The 20742-nt window shown below is 43.2% G+C and overlaps 1 long non-coding RNA gene across 1 annotated transcript; it reads left to right on the top strand.

The window, feature by feature from the left end:
* Positions 1-769: 769 nt before the first annotated feature.
* Positions 770-19604, top strand: LOC309329414. The gene is made up of 3 exons (XR_014151144.1): positions 770-829; positions 18147-18208; positions 18449-19604. It is a non-coding gene; the product is annotated as an uncharacterized lncRNA (long non-coding RNA).
* The last annotated feature ends 1138 nt before the right edge of the window (positions 19605-20742 follow it).

The raw sequence follows: 20742 nt of genomic DNA on the forward strand, positions 1-20742 counted from the left end.
TACTCAGCTGCCCCCTCCATCTGCATGAACCTGCTTCCACACACTTACCCATCACCAGTCACCATTTTGTGTTGTGCCCCACACCCTGCAGCAGCCATTTTTTGACTGGCACCATTGGCGCTTTTTGAAAAAATTCAGATATTCCTACCAGTTTTGAAAGGGCATTTCCTGGATGCCTCCTTAATTGATGGAGAATGTTTGGGGTGAAGGAACAGAAGAAATCCAACCTAAATCATATGGACAGAAATGTGATGTCTTTTGACTAAGTAATTCTCCAAACAAGAGCATGAGTTTCTCCACAGTCAGTGGGTAAGAGAAGAATAATGTGTCTGGACTTAGCATAAATCGCTTTTGTTCAAAACAGGATCATATTTCTTCCCTGTCAGAATCCAAACTTCAATATTTCCACTACAAAACATTACATGTCACTTCCTTCTTGGTTACAATGTCAAAATAAAATAATTTCATGCATGATGAAGAAATCTCACTGCTGTATTCTGCTCTGTGAGAAACTATCATGACGAGGTTTAAGAATGAGTCAAGTACAAAAAGACGAGGCGGCTTTTTATTATTACTGCAGTTCACCTCCACTAAATTTACCTGATGGAAACAACCAGTTATGAAAAATGCTTAATCTAGACATGCTTTTTCTTTTAAAAAGGGGGGTGGAGTGGAGGGAGGGACATGATAGAGGTGCAAAAGATAATGTGTGGAATGAAGAAAGTGGATAATAAGAGGATTTATTTGTTTCCTTTTCTTACTGCTAGGACCCGGATAAACCAAGGACAGTAACTGGCATCCCATGACTCTTGAAGACACACCTGTATCCGTAAGCATTCCCTTGAACTTGTAAACTAATTGTTTAAATCAGTTTTTTAATTCTTAATTGTTAAGCTTTTGCTGCATTTCTGTAGGTATTTTGCTGTTATTTCATTGCAGATATTTTAATGCTTTTTATGGAATTGTTCCGCATTTTAATGATGGAAGGATTTCATAGATGATTTTAGCCTTGTAAAATGACTTGGAAGCCATTTTGGCATTTAAACAGCATATCAATTAAATGGTTATTATATTTATGTTTATAACCCATCTTTCTTCTGAGGGGATCAAAGGGGCATACACGCTTTCCCGCCCTCTCTGCTGTATCTTCACAGCAACCCTGCGAGGTTGGTGGGCAGACAAAACGGAAGTACTCCTTCACACAGCATGCAGTTAAACCATAGGATGTGTTGTTCTAAGATGTAGCGAGAGAGACCAACTTGGATGGGTTTAAAGGGGAATGAGACTAATTCATGGAGGATAAGGCAACCAATGGCTACTAGCCATGACAGCCATGTAATGCCGCCTCTTCCCATATGAACCAACCCCGGACCCTTTGATCATCATCTGAGGCCCTTCCTTGTGTGTCCCCTCCATGAGAGTCCTGGAAGGCAGCAGCATGAGAAAGGGCCTTTTCTGTGGTGGCTCCCCATTTGTGGGAGGCTCTCCCCAGGGAATCTCGGCAGGCACCTTCATTACATATCTTTAGGCACTAGGCAAAAAACATTCCTCTTCTCCTAGGCCTTTGGCTAATTAAGCTATCTATGACGGTCAGGAGTCCCTTTATGTTTACAATGGCTTTCTAAACTGTGTGGCAGGGAAGGCTATTGTTTTTGTTTGTTATTATGTTATGCATTTTTGTGTTTTTATATTGTAAACGGCCATGTGATCTCAGATGAAAGGCAGTATAGAAATTTTATTATAATTAATAATAATAATACCTAAGTGACAGGCAGCAGGCTTCGAGAAATCCAAGGTTAGCAAAGGTACAGAAATCTGAGGGGGTAAAAAATGCTACTAGGTTGGGGAACCTCAGTGACAGTTTAGTGAGGACTGAGCATGCTCAGTGTCCGCAAAATGTTCACTATGTGAGAAGGGAAAGAACAGATTGCAGTGTCAGAAAACTCATAAATAAGGAGCGCTCTGTTTTGCAGCATGTTGTTGATCTTGAGGTCCAGGGTGCATTCAGACAGCACTTGATTTTATTTCCCCGACGTTTCCTTACCTGCTATTTTTGTGTGTGTGTGTGTGATGTTTTAAGTGTTTAAAAGTGTAAAAGCCACTTTTAGAAAACTGGTAGAATCTAGTGGGATGAGTAACGCTGTCAACTTGAAAAAACTGCATTGCAATGTCACGTGACAAGATTTTGGGTGGTATCCCAGCATGCATCCTTTCCCACTATTTAAAATTCATCACAACATGGTGGTTTGTGGATCAAAAGGGCACAGTTCCGTAACACAACTGGTAATGCAGTGTAAAAGGAATGTCTGAAATGGGGACAAGGGGCACCAGCGTTGGCAACCACTAAGGCCTTGTCTGAAGGCAGCCCCAATTATCACCTCACTAATTTGTCTTCGCTTTCCAATAGCCAGGTGAACTTCTCTCAGCCTCTCTGTTCTTCCTTATGAAAGCATTCTATCCTTTTGGCACACAGCCTTGATTTAAGAACTCCGGTACTTTGATGGATGTGGCCAAGATGATCTTTTGGTGGAACAATGCACGGAAAGAATCCTTACAGAATGCTCCCCTTGTAGCTGGTCCTTTGGGACGTGCCACATTTGAAAATGATTGATTATTCATTCGCGGGCGCTGCCTTGCATGGAACAGAAGCTTCAACGTGAGTTGCTTTCTGGTCCATATGAAACACCACCATCTTGGAATTTAGCACTCATGTCCTGTTTTGAGGCTTCCTATCTGGTTGGTCAATCTGAAAACAGCTTGCTGGACTAGATGGTCCATTGGCCTGATTCCACAGCCAATCTGATGCCAGCCAGATACCCAACTTTCCCTAGTCCCTAGTTCTTTTTATTTTTTTTAGCGCCTCTGAAAGTTCAGCACCAAATGCTGACCATGACCAGACAATAAGCCAGGTGTAGGGAAGCTTTAATCCTGTTCTCCAGATGTTCCTGAACTACAACACCCATCATCCCTGGCTATTGGCTATGCTTGCTGGGGCTGATGGGAGTTGAACAACAACTGGAGGGCCACTGGTTGCAACAAGCCATGGATATTGCTGCTAACACATGGAATGCTCAATTAAAATGTAGGCATCTCATTGCACAAAAGCTACAGAGGGAAATGTCATAATTTATGTATAAACTAATATTTCAAATTTATTATTATTATTTTATTTATGTATACACTGTTTACATACCAAAATGGCCCTTAAGCGGTCTACAACTATAAAATAAATTGCAAAATCCATGCATAATTAAAATACACAATAAAACTGTTCCATCAAAGCATTAAAACAGCCTTAATTAAAATATACAACAAAACAAGCCAGTTAGAAAGCATAACAAATAAAACAGTTATCATTTTATTTATTCAGTGGTTTTTAATATATTCACTTGTTTTATATTTAGTATTTTTCTGTAATATGAAATGACTTCTAGACGATTCATAAATGACAGCAAGAAATAAAAGTTTAAAATTCTTAATTTTGTAATTGAACCATGCAGACACAGCCAGGTATATCATCCCTGACCACTGGTCCTGTTAGCTAGAGGTGATGGAAATTGTAGTCCCAAACATCTGGAGTGCTGGTGTTTGCCTATGCCTGCTTTAAGAAAGGGGTTCTGATGAAAATTCATCAGCATTTTAGCGCACCTTTCTTCTGAACTGACAATTTTGTCTGCTATTTCACTGAGAGGAGCTACAGTAGCCACTTTTAAATATCTAAAGGGCTGCCACTTGAAAGATGGGGCAAACTTGTTTCCTCCTGCTCTGGAGGGCAGGACCCTCAAGTTAAAAGAAAGGAGATTCCAACTAAGCATCAGAAAGAACTTTCTGACAGTAAAAGCTGTTCAACTTTCATGAGAGGTCATGGATTCTCCTTCCTTGGAGGTTTTTAAACAGATGCTGGATGGGCCTGTCTTGTATGTTCTAGCTGATATTCCTGCATTGCAGGGACTGGATTAGATGAGCCTCTGGGTCCCTTCCAACTCTACAATTCTATGATTCTATGACTCTATATTCCATTGGTGGTGAACGTGATGATGTTGGACTCCAACTCTCACCAGCCCCAGCCAGCAGGGTCAATGATCAGGGATTATGGGAGTTGTAGGCCAGAAACACTTAGTATGTTTAACCTGCAGAAGAGATGACTGAGAGATGATATGATTTGTTGTTGTTGTTTAGTCGTTTAGTCGTGTCCAACTCTTCATGACCCCATGGACCAGAGCACACCAGGCACTCCTGTCTTCCACTGCCTCCCGCAGTTTGGTTAAACTCATGCTGGTAGCTTTGAGAACACTATCCAACCATCTCGTCCTCTGTCGTCCCCTTCTCCTTGTGCCCTCCATCTTTCCCAACACCAGGGTCTTTTCCAGGGAGTCTTCTCTTCTCATGAGGTGGCCAAAGTATTGGAGCCTCAGCTTCACGATCTGTCCTTCCAGTGAGCACCCAGGGCTAATTTCCTTAAGAATGGATAGGTTTGATCTTCTTGCAGTCCATGGGACTCTCAAGAGTCTCCTCCAGCACCATCATTCAAAAGCATCAATTCTTTGGATAGCCAAATATCTGAAGGTCTGTCACATCGAACAAGCTTGTTTTCTCCTACTCCGAAGGGTAGGACTTGAAACAATGGCTTCAAATTGCAAGAAAGGAGATTCTGACTAAACATTAGAAATAACTTTTTTGACAGCTATTTGACAGGGGAACTGGATATGTCATGGGATATCTGTCAGGGAGCCTTTAGCTGTGATAACCTGCATTGCAGGGGGTTGGACTAGATGACCCTTGGGGTCCCTTTGAATTCTATAATTCTATGATCTCAGCAGCCACAGGTTCCTCACTCCTGCTGTATGATATGAAGGGCATGTATGATGTCACACTGGTGCTATTGGATCACTATTGTAGATATAGCCAACAATTATATTAGAGGTGTTGGTGGTGGGAAAGAGTTTGGGGAATTTCAAGTGCATTTGTCTGGACTTTGGCAGATTAGGTCACCATGACCATCTTCCACCATGCAAAGTCAGGGCTCAGAAAAGAGGTTGCCTTTGGACATAAGCCTTGCAATGTAAATCTGTATCCTTGATTATGACATGGAAATCCTTGACAGAATACCAGGCTTTTACTGCACTCTTCTTGCCTAACTGATTTCAGCTGTTCATAACAGTTTTGAATGACATGTGATGATGGCATAAAACTCAACTTAAAAGTGTAGCATGGAAAAGAGCAGCCAGCTCCAGCAGTGATAAGTTGAAATGTGTTTTGCAGAACTGGCTCCCGCAGTTTTCAAAAGCTGACAACAGAAGGGAAAAAATAATAACATTTGAGAGAGGGATGGGTGAATCTGTCAATTTCTGATTCTTTCATATGCTTGTTTTTCCATTTTTAAGCTTAGTTCTCCCCGTTTCCACTTGAGTTCACAAAAACTTTTTTTTTAAGTCCTCGTGGAAGTTCATCAGCAATTTCAGTGTGATTTTTTTCCTAATATCCACATTTTTAATACAATTTGCCCAGCATACACATTTTTGTAAGCAATTTCTCCTAATATAATACATTGTGTGTGTGCTCTTTTCACCAGTATATACATTTTAATGCACATTTACATTTAATTTACATTTTACTGTAGCAAATGCATTGTTGGCAAAATTTCAGAAGTGCAAATTTCAAAGAATGAATGTGTTTTGGTCCTCATAAAGTTCCAGGTGGTGTGAATTAGGTAGGTTTACCTTAAATGTGAAGTGAGCTAAACTTCTCCCCCATCTCTAGTTTGGAGAAGGCAGAGACCTGCAATGGGAGCTGGGGCTTCTTCTTTTTGACAGGAACCTGTTTCTCATTTACAAAATGCAAAGTGCTGGGATTCATTCCCCCTGCCCCCAAAGCCATGCCTTCTGATCTAGAGATCTGTATATACCCCCAGCCCCTGCTTTATTGGAAATATTGAATGCCTTGGTATTGATGGGAAATCACTCTGCATATCCTCAGAGGCACTTGTGTTATATCAATACAACATTCCAAGGCTGAACCTTGATCCTAAAAATGTAGCTCATTAGCAAACTGTGGCTCAAATCAATCCCCGATAGTGACTTGTGGTAGCAGGAATATATGCCAGAGGTTTTTGCTTTTGTCTTAAGGGTACTTCAAAAATTGTTCCCAACAGAAATCTATATATTCTCCCCTGATATCTATAATATGATTAATGGAACTGACGTTCAAGAGAGCAGGTTCCCTGGGGGAAACTGTTTCCAGGAGAACAGCTCCCAGTCTTACATTTTTTAAATGTAATTTTTGTATCCTTTTTTTTAAAAAAAAACCTGAGAGCTGCACCGCAAGATTCAGACATGTGCAAAATCTGAAGGACGGATGTTATGAAACCCACACTTTAGTCTGAGAGGTGCAGACCAGGTCAGTTCAAATGGAAATTCATGAAGAACAAATCCCCAACTCTCAAAAATAAAAGCCCATATATGTGGGGATCCCTGTGGTGAGGGAATGGTACTCAAAACATTTCATGTATGTATTTAACCAAATTTGTATACTGCTTGGTTGTAAAGAAACCTCAAAGCAGTTAATAAAGAACATGCTATGGGCCACTGTTTGCTTTTTTAAAAACTTTGTGTACCTCCCAACTGAACCCTGGCCTTCTGAACTGAACTCCAGGGGTTGAGCCCTCGCTTCCATTAAGGTTTAGTTGCTGGCTAGATAATACTTCGGAGAGCAGAATACTTTTTGTGTGTTTATTTCCCATCATCTGTGCAGTTGTCCCCCCCCCCCTTCAAAATATGCGCTGCGCCAGATAGAGATGTCTCCTCAATACTCGTGATGGATGGCTAACCCAAATTACTTTGAGGCATCTGAGTTTTCAAGAACTTCCATTAAGTTATCTCATTTCTTGCCTGTTTGTTCTGCAAGGCAACCCTGGGCAATAAGGCGAAGATTCCTGATCTTCGTAAACATGTCCTAGAGATAAAAAAAAGAAATTGTTTCAAAATGCTGCACCCTCCTTTCCTCTGTATCTCCACATGCAATTTCCTCCTTGCCAGGCTTTGAATTCAGAAAAGTCTCAGATGTGATTTTCCAAAACTCAAGCTCCATCTTTTTAAAAGCTTTTAATCATAGCTGCCAAAGACTCATTCCCCGAGGCTGCAATCCTGTACACCAGTGGTTCCCAATTAGCTAAGTTCTGTGGATCCCCTGTTTTTCAAAAGCCAAGCCATGGACCCCCTTCTTTTGAAAATGATGATATCTCTGTAGTAGTTTATGTTGTGTGAATGGTGCCACCATATACCCTCCAACACGTCCCAGCACAAAATCAGGACTTGCATTTTCTGGGCCACAGTCTCACTTGATTCACATGACCCGAAAAATGGGATGGTTTGGACAGTTGATGGGTATGTGCCATGGGCCCTTTGGGGTCCACGATCCACCAGGTGGTAACAGCTGCTGTATGCACTTACCTGGGAATATTCCATTGCATTCAATGGGCTTACCTCTGTGTGCACATCTATAAGACTACACTGTCAATCAGAGGGTTCTTCTACTAGGCCATCATAGGAAAGTAAATGGCAGCTTTCAATGCAGCTACGAGCAGTTACTATATTCTTGGGAGCCATCCTGTTCTTCAGATTTCCAGGTTTAGGGACCGTATGTGCATTATGCTGCTCAAATCAACCTCCATGTGAATCACTAGGCTCTGTAATAAACTTAAAGCATTCAGTACTCAATAATGGCTGGTGCCCATTCGACCTGCAGAGGGAGAAGGCAGGGAGCCCAAACAGTAGATGGAGCCAGAGCTGTTGACCACCAGAGCTGACTATAGATTTATCTCCATTCTCCCCCCTGCTGCCACCGCCGGAGTGGTACCTATTTTTCTACTTGCACTTTGACGTGCTTTCAAACTGCTAGGTTGGTAGGAGCTGGGACCGAGCAACGGGAGCGCACCCTGTCGCGGGGATTCGAACCGCCAACCTTCTGATCGGGAAATCCTATACTCTGTGGTTTAACCCATAGCGCCCCACGCGTCCCTTTTTTCATATGTTTACAACCCACTTTTCTATTCATAGCAGCAACCAATTGGGAGGACCCCCCCCCCAACCTACAACAGGGGTGGGGAAGAGATCTGGCAGGCTGGATCCTGAGCTCCTATATCCACCAAGAGCTGCCTTCTAGGTTTTTGCTAAACCTGCTTGCTGTTGTTGTTTTATTTATACCCCACCCATCTGGCTGGGTTTCCCCAACAACTCTGGGTGGCTTCCAGCACATATAAAAACATAATAAAATGTCAACCATTAAAAACTTCCCGACACAGCTCCATTCTGGCATTTGGAGGTGGTGGGGGGGAGGAATTTCCCAAAGGCAGATCTGTGACTTGCAACATGCAGCTGAACCTGGTGCGCAACACCCTTCCCAATGTTTTCTGGGGGCTGGGCGGGAAGAAGGCCTGGGAATGTGTTGCATCGCATAACACAGGATGGGGAGCTTTTCCCAGCTGGCATGCCAGATGTTGGTTTTCCCCACCTCCACCAGGCCACTCTGGCCAGTGGGTTGGGGTGCCCACTTGTCCATTGCCTTGCACAACCATGGCAGCAGGTGAGCTCAAAGGAAGATCCAAGGCAATCTGAGCAGGGCTTGAAGTCACTGTCCATCAGCTGATTGGCACAGACTGCAAGCCCTGCTTTCAGGACTGCAAGCCCTGCTTGCACTCAGCACTCCCTCTTTAGTGTAACTGATCCCAGCAGGCTTGAGGTCACTGCCCATCAGCACCGACTGCAAGCCCTGGGCAGGGGTCAGCTGCACTACAGAGTTTCCCATTGGGAACGCCAAAGCATGGCCGATCCCAGTAGACTTGCTGCCACCGCTGATCAGCTGGTGAGCAGTGATAGCAAGTCTCCCTTGCCAAGGAATCACCAGGAGTGCCCTTTAAGTTCCCATTGGCACCAGTGGAAGCCTCCCATCAGACCAATAGCAACTTCATGGAGGGAGTGACTTTCAGCAAGATAATGATGCATAGGGAAAGGATGCCCCATCACAACCCTATTCACCACTCCCTCCCCCTACAGTGGCTATTTGAAGAATATAATACCTGAGCACTAAATGCTTCCGTGCATTTAATGTCACATATCATTTTCTGACATGCCCTGATGCTCAAGCTTGCTAGCTCTGGCCTTGATACTGTGCACTGGAAATTCAGCAGTGCCCACACCCAGCAAACCAGCTGATGATGGACTGATGTGTATTTGACTTCAGACCCAGCAGGGTGAATGTGCATCAGGACTGAAAATTGAACTTTAGTAACACAGGTTTCCAAGCCAACGGCTAGAAGACTTTGTTTATACCCTCTTCTTTCAGTTTCTGATATGTCTAACTGATGCCGCTTTGCAGTCAGAGAGGAGACCATTGGTTGCAAAAATTGGCTAGACACAATAAACTGCTTTATTGTCATTAACTCTCCCCCCTCCCCAACCTCAATATGGGAAGCTTGACAGAAGGCCATTTATACAGACACATTCCAAGACTTTGCTGCTTGACAATGCACCTTCTCTTCTACCAGAGGCCAATCCATATGGGGAAATGGGGCCCTGCCCCATCAACCTCAGCCACCCCCCAACCTGCGTGCCTTCTTACTTCCAACTAGGGTCCAAGAACGAGCACTACCTCAACTTCCTACTCCTTAATCCAGGGGTGACTGACATCAGCTCCAAAGTATGGCAAGATCTCATGAAAAGACTTTTTCTGAAGTGGTGGGGGAGCCACGAGAGAACCCCAGTTCAGCTGGACACCTGGAGTATCTTGCTGTAGTTTTAAGGCTGTTCAAAGTAGCTAGTCTTCATGAATTTCACTTGCAATGCTCTGTGTTGGCCCCTAATTCCCCCCCGTTACCCCCTGGACCTCAAGAGCAAAAGCAGTAGAGAACCTAGCGAGAAGCTCAGAGTTTGTGTAGGAACATTCTTTTAGCTACCAGGAATCTTTCGTGCCAAGGCTCTCCCGGGATGGAAGGTCTAATCAGGACGGATGAGAAAGCAGAGAACCCAGTGAGCAGTGACCCAGCAGATTGCCTGTCACTCTCCTATCCCAAAACATAAGAACACTAGTTCTAACTTAAGGAAGAGATCTTTATTCAGGCTAATAAAAGTATGGGCTCAGCAGCAAGCACAGGATCTAAAAGTCATGATGCCTAGGTACACAAGTAAGGTGAAAGATGCAGAACTGAAAGGATGCAATGAAGATGTCCCAACAATTTGTCGTGCTGCTCCCACCAAGCTTTTAGATGTGAGGCAGGGCAAGCTCACTGACTCTCCTGCAATGCATGCATGTTCTGTCTGGGCTGCTGTGTCTGGTCCCTCGGTTCCCAATTTACAATAACTTTTGTTTGCAGTTATGTTGCTCTATCTTCTTCTCCCCTTCTTGCATTTTCTCACTCACTTTTCCTTTCCTTCCATCTCAGTCTCTTCCAGTCTCATGCTATTCCTTTAGTTCCATCCAATTTGCATTCACACTCCAAACTAGCCCCTTCTCCTGCAGCATCAATCTGCCAAAAATTATCCTTGTGCTCCTGAGCATCCTCCAAGACCCACTGATGCCACAGTGGTCTCATTCTGGGCCACCCATCATTACAGTTGGGTGGCCTGCAAGGATGACACATTGATGGCTGCTGAGACCCTTCTCAGACTCTTTCTCTCCTTTGTCAGCCTACAGAAGCCAGCTGCAGCAGTCACTTACCTCTTGTTCTGCCTGCAGCTCTCTATTCACATTTGGGATGACAAAATCTGTCTATTTCTCATCGATGTCATTTTCACACATGTTCGCCTATAAGTCTGTTCCATCTGATTTTCACATTAACTTCCATTTAAGAAATAATAAAGTCTGGACTGAAATGTGTATTTTAAAGCATATTTCCCCTACAAAATGCACCTTTCCAAATGCCAGAGCAGTTTGAAACTACTCTGACAAGTTAAGCGTCTGAGCACTACTTTGCTAAATTCAGAGAAAGTGACACATTCAGTGGGCAGCTAAGTTCTGATTTGCACATTTAGAGTTGTGAGGTGTGGATTAGGCCAGGTCATTATAGGATTTGCAAAGACAAAATAATCTACATGATTATTTTCAACACACCCACACAAAATAAATTGCAGTCATTTCTCAGTTGTTACGGGGAATCTGAAAGTGTTAAGATAAAAGTTCATTGCTTGCTTTAGGGACTCCTTGATAATGCTTTTCAAGTCAGTACATCACTTGCTTTAGGGATTACAAATAACATTTCTCAAGCCAATTTTGCATTGCGTAGCTAAAACCTTCTCCCTGTGAACAGGGGACTTTTTGTATGGAGGAACATTCTGGCCTATGAGCCCACAGGCTGATTGACTAACTAGGAAAGGAAAGGGGAATGGTAGACATCCAGATGTTCTTGATCTCCAACTCTCATCAGCCCAAACGAGCATACCCAAAGCCTGCCCAACCATCAGGCAGAGTCATACCTAACCCTGACCTGATGCCAAACACTGAGACCTCAGGGGATGAACCAAACATTCCACAGGTCAAGGAGACCTTGAGGGGCAAGCAGGGTCTCTTGTAGGCGGTGTGCCTGGAAATCCCAGGTGAGAGAGAAGCATCCCTGTGTAAGAAACCCTGTCAAATTGCAGTCAAAGGAGCCCAGGGGCTTTTGTGCCACTATCAAAGGTGATAGATCTTCTGAGAAAAATACAAAACCTTGTGCAAAGCCACAGAGACTTACGAACTACCAAACCTAAGATGAACTTAGGTTTCAGTGGATTTTTCAAATGCTTAACTCAGTCTTTTGTTTTCTTTATCTTATTTATTATTTTGGTAATTATTGTGTGTATATTAGTCGCCAACATGTTGCATGAGTCGTACTACTTCTATCAGCAGCACAGGTTGCATTTTTCTAGCACTATCAAAGGTGGCGGGGAATTAAAAAGCATTCATTTTCCTCTCTAAGGTTGTGCTTATATTTATTTATCCCTAGATCATAGAATCTTAGAGTTGGAAGGGAACCCAAGGGTCATCTAGTCCAACCCGCTGCAATGCAGTAATCTCAACTAAGGGATCCATGACAGATAACCATCCAACCTCTGCTTAAAAACCTCCAAGGAAGGAGAGCCCACAGACTCCCAAGGGAGACCATTCCACTGTCAAACAGCTTTTACAGTCAGAAAGTTCTTCCTGATGTTTAGTCAGAATCTCCTTTCTTGTAACTTGAATCCATTGTTTCAAGTCCTACCCTCCAGAGCAAGAGAAAACAAGCTTGCTCCATCTTCCATGTGACAGCCCTTGAGATATTTGAAGATGGCTATCATATCTCCTCTCTTCCAGGGTAAACAATGTCAGGTCCTTCAACCATTCCTCATAAGGCTTGGTTGACAGACCCTTGATCATCTTGCTTGCCTTCCTCTGTACACATTCCAGCTTGTCAACATCCTTCTTAAACTGTGGTGCCCAGAACTGGACTCAGGACTCCAAGTGGGGTCTGACCAAGGCAGAATAGAGTAGTACGATTACTTCCCTTGATCTGGACACTATATATACTTCTGTTGATACAGCCTTGGATAGCATTAGATTTCCTCACCCCACCCCACTGTGATTGTAAAGCCATTGTAAATCTCTCCTTCTGACTAAAAGAGAGGCATGCCAGTCATGGAGGACCCCTTTGGGAATGTGGTCCTGTGTCTACAAAAGTCTCCTTCCAAAGATCAAAACAAGAACATTGAACTGGGTCTGGAAGCTGTTATAGTGCTGGTATAATGCCGCTTTCCAAGAGACTACTATGAAGAGGTACCAAGTTGTAGGATTGGGTCACTAATCAGCTTAAAACCCAAAACTTCAACTTATCTAAATAATGCCCTTTGGCTGTGACTGGGCCAAGGACATTTCAAAGTTGACCACATAGAGCAAAAGTGCCTTCAGGGCTCTGTGTTTAGAGATGGTGGTTCTCAATCAATGATTCTGGGCACTGTGGAAGCTCTAGTCACTTATGATGAGGCAATGCATCCTTGTTAAAGAGTTCTGGCGATAGAAGGTGAGGGCAATTTGGTGACTTAACGGAACGGCCAAAATGAGAGAGTGGGAATGAAAGCTAGCTATGTATTACAGTGATGCTTTCACGAGGAAATGGACCGTGCATTTAATAGCCCATGTTATGACTAAGCCTATTCTGAGTTGGATGAGACCATAGGCTTGAAATTGTTTTGGATAATCACAGGGTCCTTTCATAGCAACCTTCAAATCCATTTCAGTGGAAGAGCTTGAGGATTAGAGAAGGCATTGCGACTTTTGAGAATGTATCTACAGGATCCTCTAAAACTGGGGTGGGAGACCTTTTTGCAGACAGAGGGCCACATTCCCTTCTGAACAACCTTCTGGGGGCCACTGGCCAGTATTAGGTGGGGCCAGAGGCAAAAGTAGATGGGCGGGGTACAATGATCATCATCAGCATCATCATCAGTGCTTTTTTATATACAGAAAAAGGTGCTAGTAATCACCCTGAAGTTGTTAGAGTAAGTACCACACTTTTAATAGAGGGGGGAGGTACTGGTACTGCTTACCCTTGAATACCCCCAGAAAAAAAGCACTGAGATTCATCATCATCATCATCATTATCCAATGAAGAAGCTTATATAATGTATAAATCTCCTCTACGGTCTTTGTGCTGGCTTTAAAAGAAATATTGTATTTAAAATACACATATATTAATTGTGCAGTCTCACCACTGGCTGAGAAAGTGTCATGCTTTGGATAACAATTTTTCAAACAAAATTTAACACACTAATTTTCTTGGGATGAAGATCAAGTGGCTTTCCATTCAGGATGTACCTAGAGGGCAACTTGTTCAAGTTAAGCTTATTGAAACAGAAGCAACAGAATGTCAATTTGTGGTCTAACAGCATGTCATATCTGAGAATTGAATAAGCAATTACATGAGGCTAAATTGAATTTATTTCAGTGCCAGATTTGTAGTCCACTTGTTGTTGTTTTTTATTTTATTTTTTGACTGAGATAAAATACTACTCTGTCTATACAGTAAACATGTTCTCAGGTGTCATAATTTTTAAGTTAACAGCTTTAAAAGTTGGCTGTTTAAAATCCCCCCTTTAAAGTGAGATGTGCTACATGCTCTTTTACCAGACTGCAACAAGTTAGACATCACTGTAGGAAAAAGAGAAACAAGGAACTCTCCTGTGCAAATGAGTTGAAAGTAGAACCACTTACGCATGTATGAAAAAAGTGGTTTCTGGAGACCCAACAAAATCAAATTGGAGTAATGGCATGGCAGTCTTCAGTTCAGACAAGTTTCATATTCTCTTCTTGCTAATTACATGATCGCCATTGTGGAAGTGATGTCATAGCATTGCCATAGCATCATCAATCAGATTTGGCTCTGTGATGACATCACAGAACCAAATCTAAATGAAGACAGCCACAAGCCCATCAGGTCTGTGTCCCTGCGTCAGTTCTGTCATGTGGAAATGTTGGTGATTTTCCACGATGATTTTTTAAAATTGCAAACTGATGTGGAAGTGTGGAAAACTGAACTTAGCACTGGAAAAAGGCAAAACTAAAAACAACAACAACAACCTGGAAATAAATTCATCCATCACTCAGCACCTCCTGCAGAATGTGTGGCTGGAACACTGGGTTTGGTCTAGAAGGAAAAACAGACATGAATGAGACAGAGCACCTGGAATTTTGTTGGAGCAGCTCTTGAGAAACATGTGCTAATAAGTAGGAAGAAGAGACAGTGTGTACTTGGGGATCTGTGGCAGAAGCAGTATGTCAGTTTCTGAAAGGATGGGCGCTCGCTGAGTCAGACACGATTACTGGCATTGCCGCAGACCACAGGACGGATTCTGATGCTGTTTGCTACTCATGTTTAATCTGGCCTAACTCCTTGGAAGGCTGTCCTTTGACATCTCTCTAAATCGGAACACGGCCCTCACATGCCTGGAGGTTCTTAAACAGCTGCCTGGGATTTGTTCTCAGGACCGCACCTTTCGACAGCCACCAAGGCAAACCGAGTAAGATCCTTAAGCTTGCAGCACAATAACAAGATTTTAAATGCTTCTTCACATCTTGCCTCTGAGCTCTCATGTCCGGACTCCTACCTAGTACATGCAGAGCTAGACTCTGATACCTGGAAGCAGAAAAGGGATCTTTATTTGCACAAGTAACCGTAGAGCATCAACAGCAGGTGCCATGCTCAGGAGTCATGACTCAGGAGCAAAGCGAGGAGCTCAGAACTGGACAGAAGGAGCAGAGAGGCTCTCACAGGTTTCCCCTCCTGGCATGCTTTTGAAGATGAGGCATGGCATGCTCACTTGTGGCATGTTTCTTGTGCTGTGGGAATATCAGAACCTAAGAAGAGCCTGCTGAATCAGGCCAATGGCTCATCTAGTTCAGCATCCTGTTCACTTTTATATACCGTATTTTTCGCTCTATAAGACGCACCAGACCATAAGATGCACCTAGTTTTTGGAGGAGGAAAACAAGAAAAAACATATTCTGAATCTCAGAAGCCAGAACAACAAGAGGGATTGCTGCACAGTGAAAGCAGTGATCCCTCTTGCTGTTCTGGATTCTGGGATAGCTGCGCAGCCTGCATTTGCTCCATAAGACGCCCACACATTTTCCCTTACTTTTTAGGAGGGAAAAAGTGAGTCTTATAGAGCAAAAAATATGGTATATAATTTTTATTAAATTTTGTATTTTACAATTTAGAATACTCATGTAAACATCCTTAAAATATCAGTGACTTCCCTTCTTCTCTTTCCATGGTTTATTTTGCCAGTCGCAAATCCCTGCATATTTTACATAAACTAAACCATTCAGTATTCCATTATTACATCCATCAAAACTGTTGAATTTATCTTAATGCTGCCAACGTTTTCAAGTGTACACAATTCCCCCCCCCCATATATTCAATAAACATTTTCCAATCTTCTCTAAACGTATGTTCTTCTTGTTCTCTTATTCTATATGTTAAGTCCGCAAGCTGAACATATTCCATCAGCTTCAGTTGCCATTCTTTAGCTGGGACCTCGCTCGTTTTCCAAAGTTCAGCATCCTGTTCTCACAGTGGCCAAGCAGACACCTGTGGGAAACAAGCAAGCACAACCAGAGTACCACAGCTGTCTGCCCACCTGCAATTCCCAGCAGCTGGTATTCATAGCTGTTGGCTGCAGGTGGGCACTCCATTGGTGGGTCTGCTCCCATCTGCAAAGGCATTGTCTGGTTCTAGGTAACAAGGCTGCACTCTCCTGCTCAGGCCACTTCCTGTTCAGCCCCACATCTTGGCTGATCAAAGCACTCCCCAGGCTTCTCTCTCTCCACAGCCATCCCCACTTTTCTGCCTCCTCTTCCATCGGGTCCTGCCAACCCAAACCCGATCCTGAGAGCATTAGGGGACTCATGGCATCTAATGTGTGTTCACCCATCAGCAGAACTATCATTATATCTGATTTTCAAACCTCATTGCAGATAACACACTCTGCCTTCCCTCTGCAAGAAATCCCTTAAGAATGGACCCTAGCAGTAAGGAACAGAATTTTTTTAAAAAAAACCAAAGAGGATTTCACCTTCTCAATGCATTTCTCATCTGAAGGGGGTGGGGTGGGGAAGCCAGCTCACATTCTGCTTCTTAATATAGATTAATTTAAATCCAATTGCTGTGCTGCAGGACGGTATAAAAATCAGGCCACCCAGTTTTTATTGCTGGGAAGTGGTTGTGATCCTGGGTAACAACGTAGAAATACAGAGCCGCAAGCAGAATGTTGCTTGCATGTTCCATAGCCCAGCAGTTCTATTGCCTGGAGCTAAGGAAGGGTATGGTTCTTACACCAATCAGGCACTGTATTTCTCAATCTCACAGCAAAGATTTGAGAAACGCAGATTTGTAGAGTTGGAAAGGACTGTGAGCATCATCTAGTCCAACTCCTTGCAATATTTGTTTGTTTGTTTGTATGCCTCCCTTATCTCAGGGTGGTTCACAACATAAAACTACAATATAAAAATCACAAAATACATAATCAAATAAAAACAAAGGCAACCCAATAATCCCCCTTTCCACAATACATTTTAAAAGGGCACCAGATGTCAACCAGTCAAAGGCCTGGTTAAAAAGGAATGTTTTTGCCTAGTGCCTAAAGGTGTATAATGAATGTACCAGCAGAACTTCCTTGGGGAAAGCATTCCACAAATGGGGACCCACCACAGAAAAGGCCTGTTCTCATGTTACCACCCTCTGGACCTCTCGTGGAGGCACATGAAGAAGGGCCTCAGAGGATGATCTCAGGGTCTGGGTAGGTTCGTATGGAGAGAGGCAGTCGTTTAAGTACTGTCCTGAGACATTTAAGGCTTTAGAGGTCAAAACTAGCACTTTGAATTGGGCCCGGAAACTAATTGGCAGTCAGTGTGCTCTGGCCAGGATTGGTGAAATATGTTCAAACCATCTTTCACCCAACATGGGGCTCGACCCCACAACCCTGAGATTGGAAAAGGCAGTGGTGGAACATGTGCCTTGCATGAAGAAGTTTCCAGGTTCACTCTCCAGCAAGTAGGGCTGGGACAGACCACCCCTGTGGCAAAAAGTGTGTGTGAAGAGCCCATCGCTGAATTTAGAGAGTGTTCCAATAGGCCAGAGTATATAAGGTCACTTTCTTGAGTCTCCTAGTACCTGGAGGCATTGCAGGTCTATGGCACCTTGTTCGAATGTGGTGCAGTGGTTAGAGCACCCTTTCTCAACTTTGGGTCCCTAAATGTTGTTGGACTACAACTCCTATCATTTCTAGGCAGCATGGCCAGTAGTTGGATATGATGGGAATTGGAATCCAACAACAGGCTGGGTTCGAGTGTTGGCCCTGGGAGACGTGGGTTCAAATCCTCACTTGGGCATGAAGCTCATTGAGTGACCTTGGGCTAGTCTAATCTACCTTAATGATTGTTGTGTGGATTAAATGAGGAAGAGGGTGGAAACCATGTATGTCACCATGATCTTCCTGAAGAAAAAAGTAGGATATGGATGCAATAAAGTAAACAAATAAACAGAATAAAAATAGTTTTCCTGTCTTGCTTCATGAGCTCCTTGTGAGATTGATCTTGGACTGTTCCATAACCTTGTTTTTGGATTATGTTTTGGACTTGGACAGATTCTCTATGCTTGTGTTTGGCTTGTGAAGACTGATCTTCACCTTGAACCCTACTTTTTTGGGTAAGTGTTTTCGTAAAAGACTTTACCCTCTTTGGACTGAACCTCTGGCCCCTGGATCATGACAGGGATGGTAGAAGTTGTCACTCAAAACATCTGGAGAAAACCACGTTGGTGGGGATGCTGCTCTAACCACTGCACTACAGTACACACTAAGAGCTTACATGTGTTCTGAGGCACACTCTTGCCCTTTTCTGGATTCCCCACACCTCCCTGTGTAAATAGCCCTTCTTTGTTTCTCAGATATGATACTGACCTGTCTGAGAACAGAAGTTCAATTGACCCACAGCTGACCACAAGATGTTAGGCCAGTCTCGCTGTAACACTCCTCTCAGGCATCCCCATTCTCCTCCCTGTTGAGTTCTAGAAGGAGAACATTAAGACCAAGGAGAAGGGAAACTCACAGGCAGTGCTGACCTCTGGACTGGTTAGGTAAGGAGGTAGGCCTGTGGGTGGGTGGGAGGTGGTGGAAGCAGACTGAGATTGGTGGGGCAGTGCCCCACTGGCCATAATAAGACCAGCCAGCACTGCATGTGTGGTGAATATATCATTTCTCCAGGAAGGTAAGATTTGGAAGAAAAGAGCAGGGAGGGGGTATTATTTTGTGAAATAAGCATGCCCTAGAGTGATTGCTCTGTGCTCATAAAACAATTCCATTTTCTAAGTCCCTGACACTAAATCTCATGGTGTAAAAACAAATTGTTTGGAGAAAACCATGGATGTTACAAATCATTCCTGTACAAAGCAAACAAGCTATTTACTGAACATCATAATGCTCCCTTTAAGGTCAAAGAAAAAATTGTGTGTGTGTGTGTTTTAAAAAACAACAACAGAACTGTTAAGCTCTGCTGTAGATCCCTAAGCTAAACACCCTTGCCATTAAACAACAAATGTGAAAAATGAAAGGAGCACATATGTGGATTTATATGCACATCTGGCTTTGGGTTCTTTATTTCTAACCTCCAAAGTGAGCCGGCTTCACAAGGCTGAATTCATATAGAAAATCCATGTCCTACTTGTGATTTATGACGCCACATAACTACTCCAAGATGGTGCGATCCAAAATATCTCGAGGAGGAGTAAGAAGCCCCATAGAGCTCTCAAATGTTCCTACTTGGCATTGAAGGTTTCAAAAACTGTTGAGAGAGGGGCAGGATTAAAGAATCCAGAGACAGTTTTCTTACAATGGCTCGCAGCAGGGGGAAGGGAGCCTTGGGCTATCCTGACCTCCTTATCTGGCACTTGGGCTAGAGAACTTGTTCCATCTGGGGGCCACATTCCCTTCTGGTTAATCTTCTGGGGTCCACATGCCATGGATGGCTGGAGCCACAGGCAAAAGTTGGCAGAGCAAGGAATTTTGTCTTTCTACATAGTCTAATTTTTACACGCACCTCTCTCTATCCTCCGTCCAGATAAGCATGATCAGAGTCCATCTTTGAATATCTGAAGGGCTGTCACATGGCAGGTGGAGCAAGCTTGTTTTCTGTTGCTCCAGAGGGTGGTGGTATTGTTGTTGTTGTTGTTGTTAAAATTTGTATACTGCCCTTCATCCGCTGATCACAACATAAAAATACAAAATGAAAACACGAGGTAGAACCTGAAACCATGAGTAAGACAACAGATTCCAACAAAACATTAGGAAGAACTTTCTGGTAGTAAGAGCTTTTTGACAGCAGGGTGGGCTGCCTTGGAAGGTGGTGGAATCTCCTTTATTGAAGGTTTCAAAACGGAAGTTGCATGGCCATTTATCAGGGATTCTTTAGCTGTGGTCAGTGCATTACAGGGGGTGGGACTAGATGACCCTTGGGGTCCCTTCCAACTCCATGATTCTAGGATTCTATCTTGGTTCAAGCTACCTTGCAGAGTTGTTGTCAGGATAAAATTGGGATTGGAAGAGAGGCGTGCTGCCTTTTGCTCATAGGAGGAAAGGCAGGGTAAAAAAAATATTACAGCAAATAAATTAAAGCAAGTCTGGAGAAACAACAACTAGCACTTGTTTCTTTTTTTATTATTTTATTGTTAAAATAATTCAACATTAATACACATACAAACATACATTTCATACAACATACCTACATACATACAACATACCTACAACATACCTACACTCAATCCCACAGATAGACCCTTAGTTTTTGAAAGAGAGTTTCTGCGATAAGCAAATCTTCCAAGCACAACAGATGTGTAATATGCTTGTTCTGTTCTTCTAAGAAGTAGCCAGCTGAAACCAAGAGGTACTACAATTTAACATGTTAAGCTTTGTGCCCCAAGCAATTAACAACACTTTTCAACCTGAAATTGGTGTTTTACACATAAGGCGGCTTGTTTTATGTATAAAACAAAAGTTACAGAAGCACAGCTATTACCCGCCTCCCAAAACGGGTTATTTTGCTCAGTTCTGTGCAGACAAAATCAAGATTGAAGCATAAGGATGGCCTGGCTTGTGGGGACAGAGTAAGTTGCCTTGTACTGGATTAGACCATTGGTACATCTAGCTCAGCACTGACTAAACCAGTGGCAACCAAGCTAACATCCAC

The sequence above is a fragment of the Podarcis erhardii genome (genome assembly GCF_964252035.2).
Source record: "Podarcis erhardii genome assembly, chromosome: 14".
In the NCBI taxonomy this organism is placed as follows: domain Eukaryota; kingdom Metazoa; phylum Chordata; class Lepidosauria; order Squamata; family Lacertidae; genus Podarcis; species Podarcis erhardii.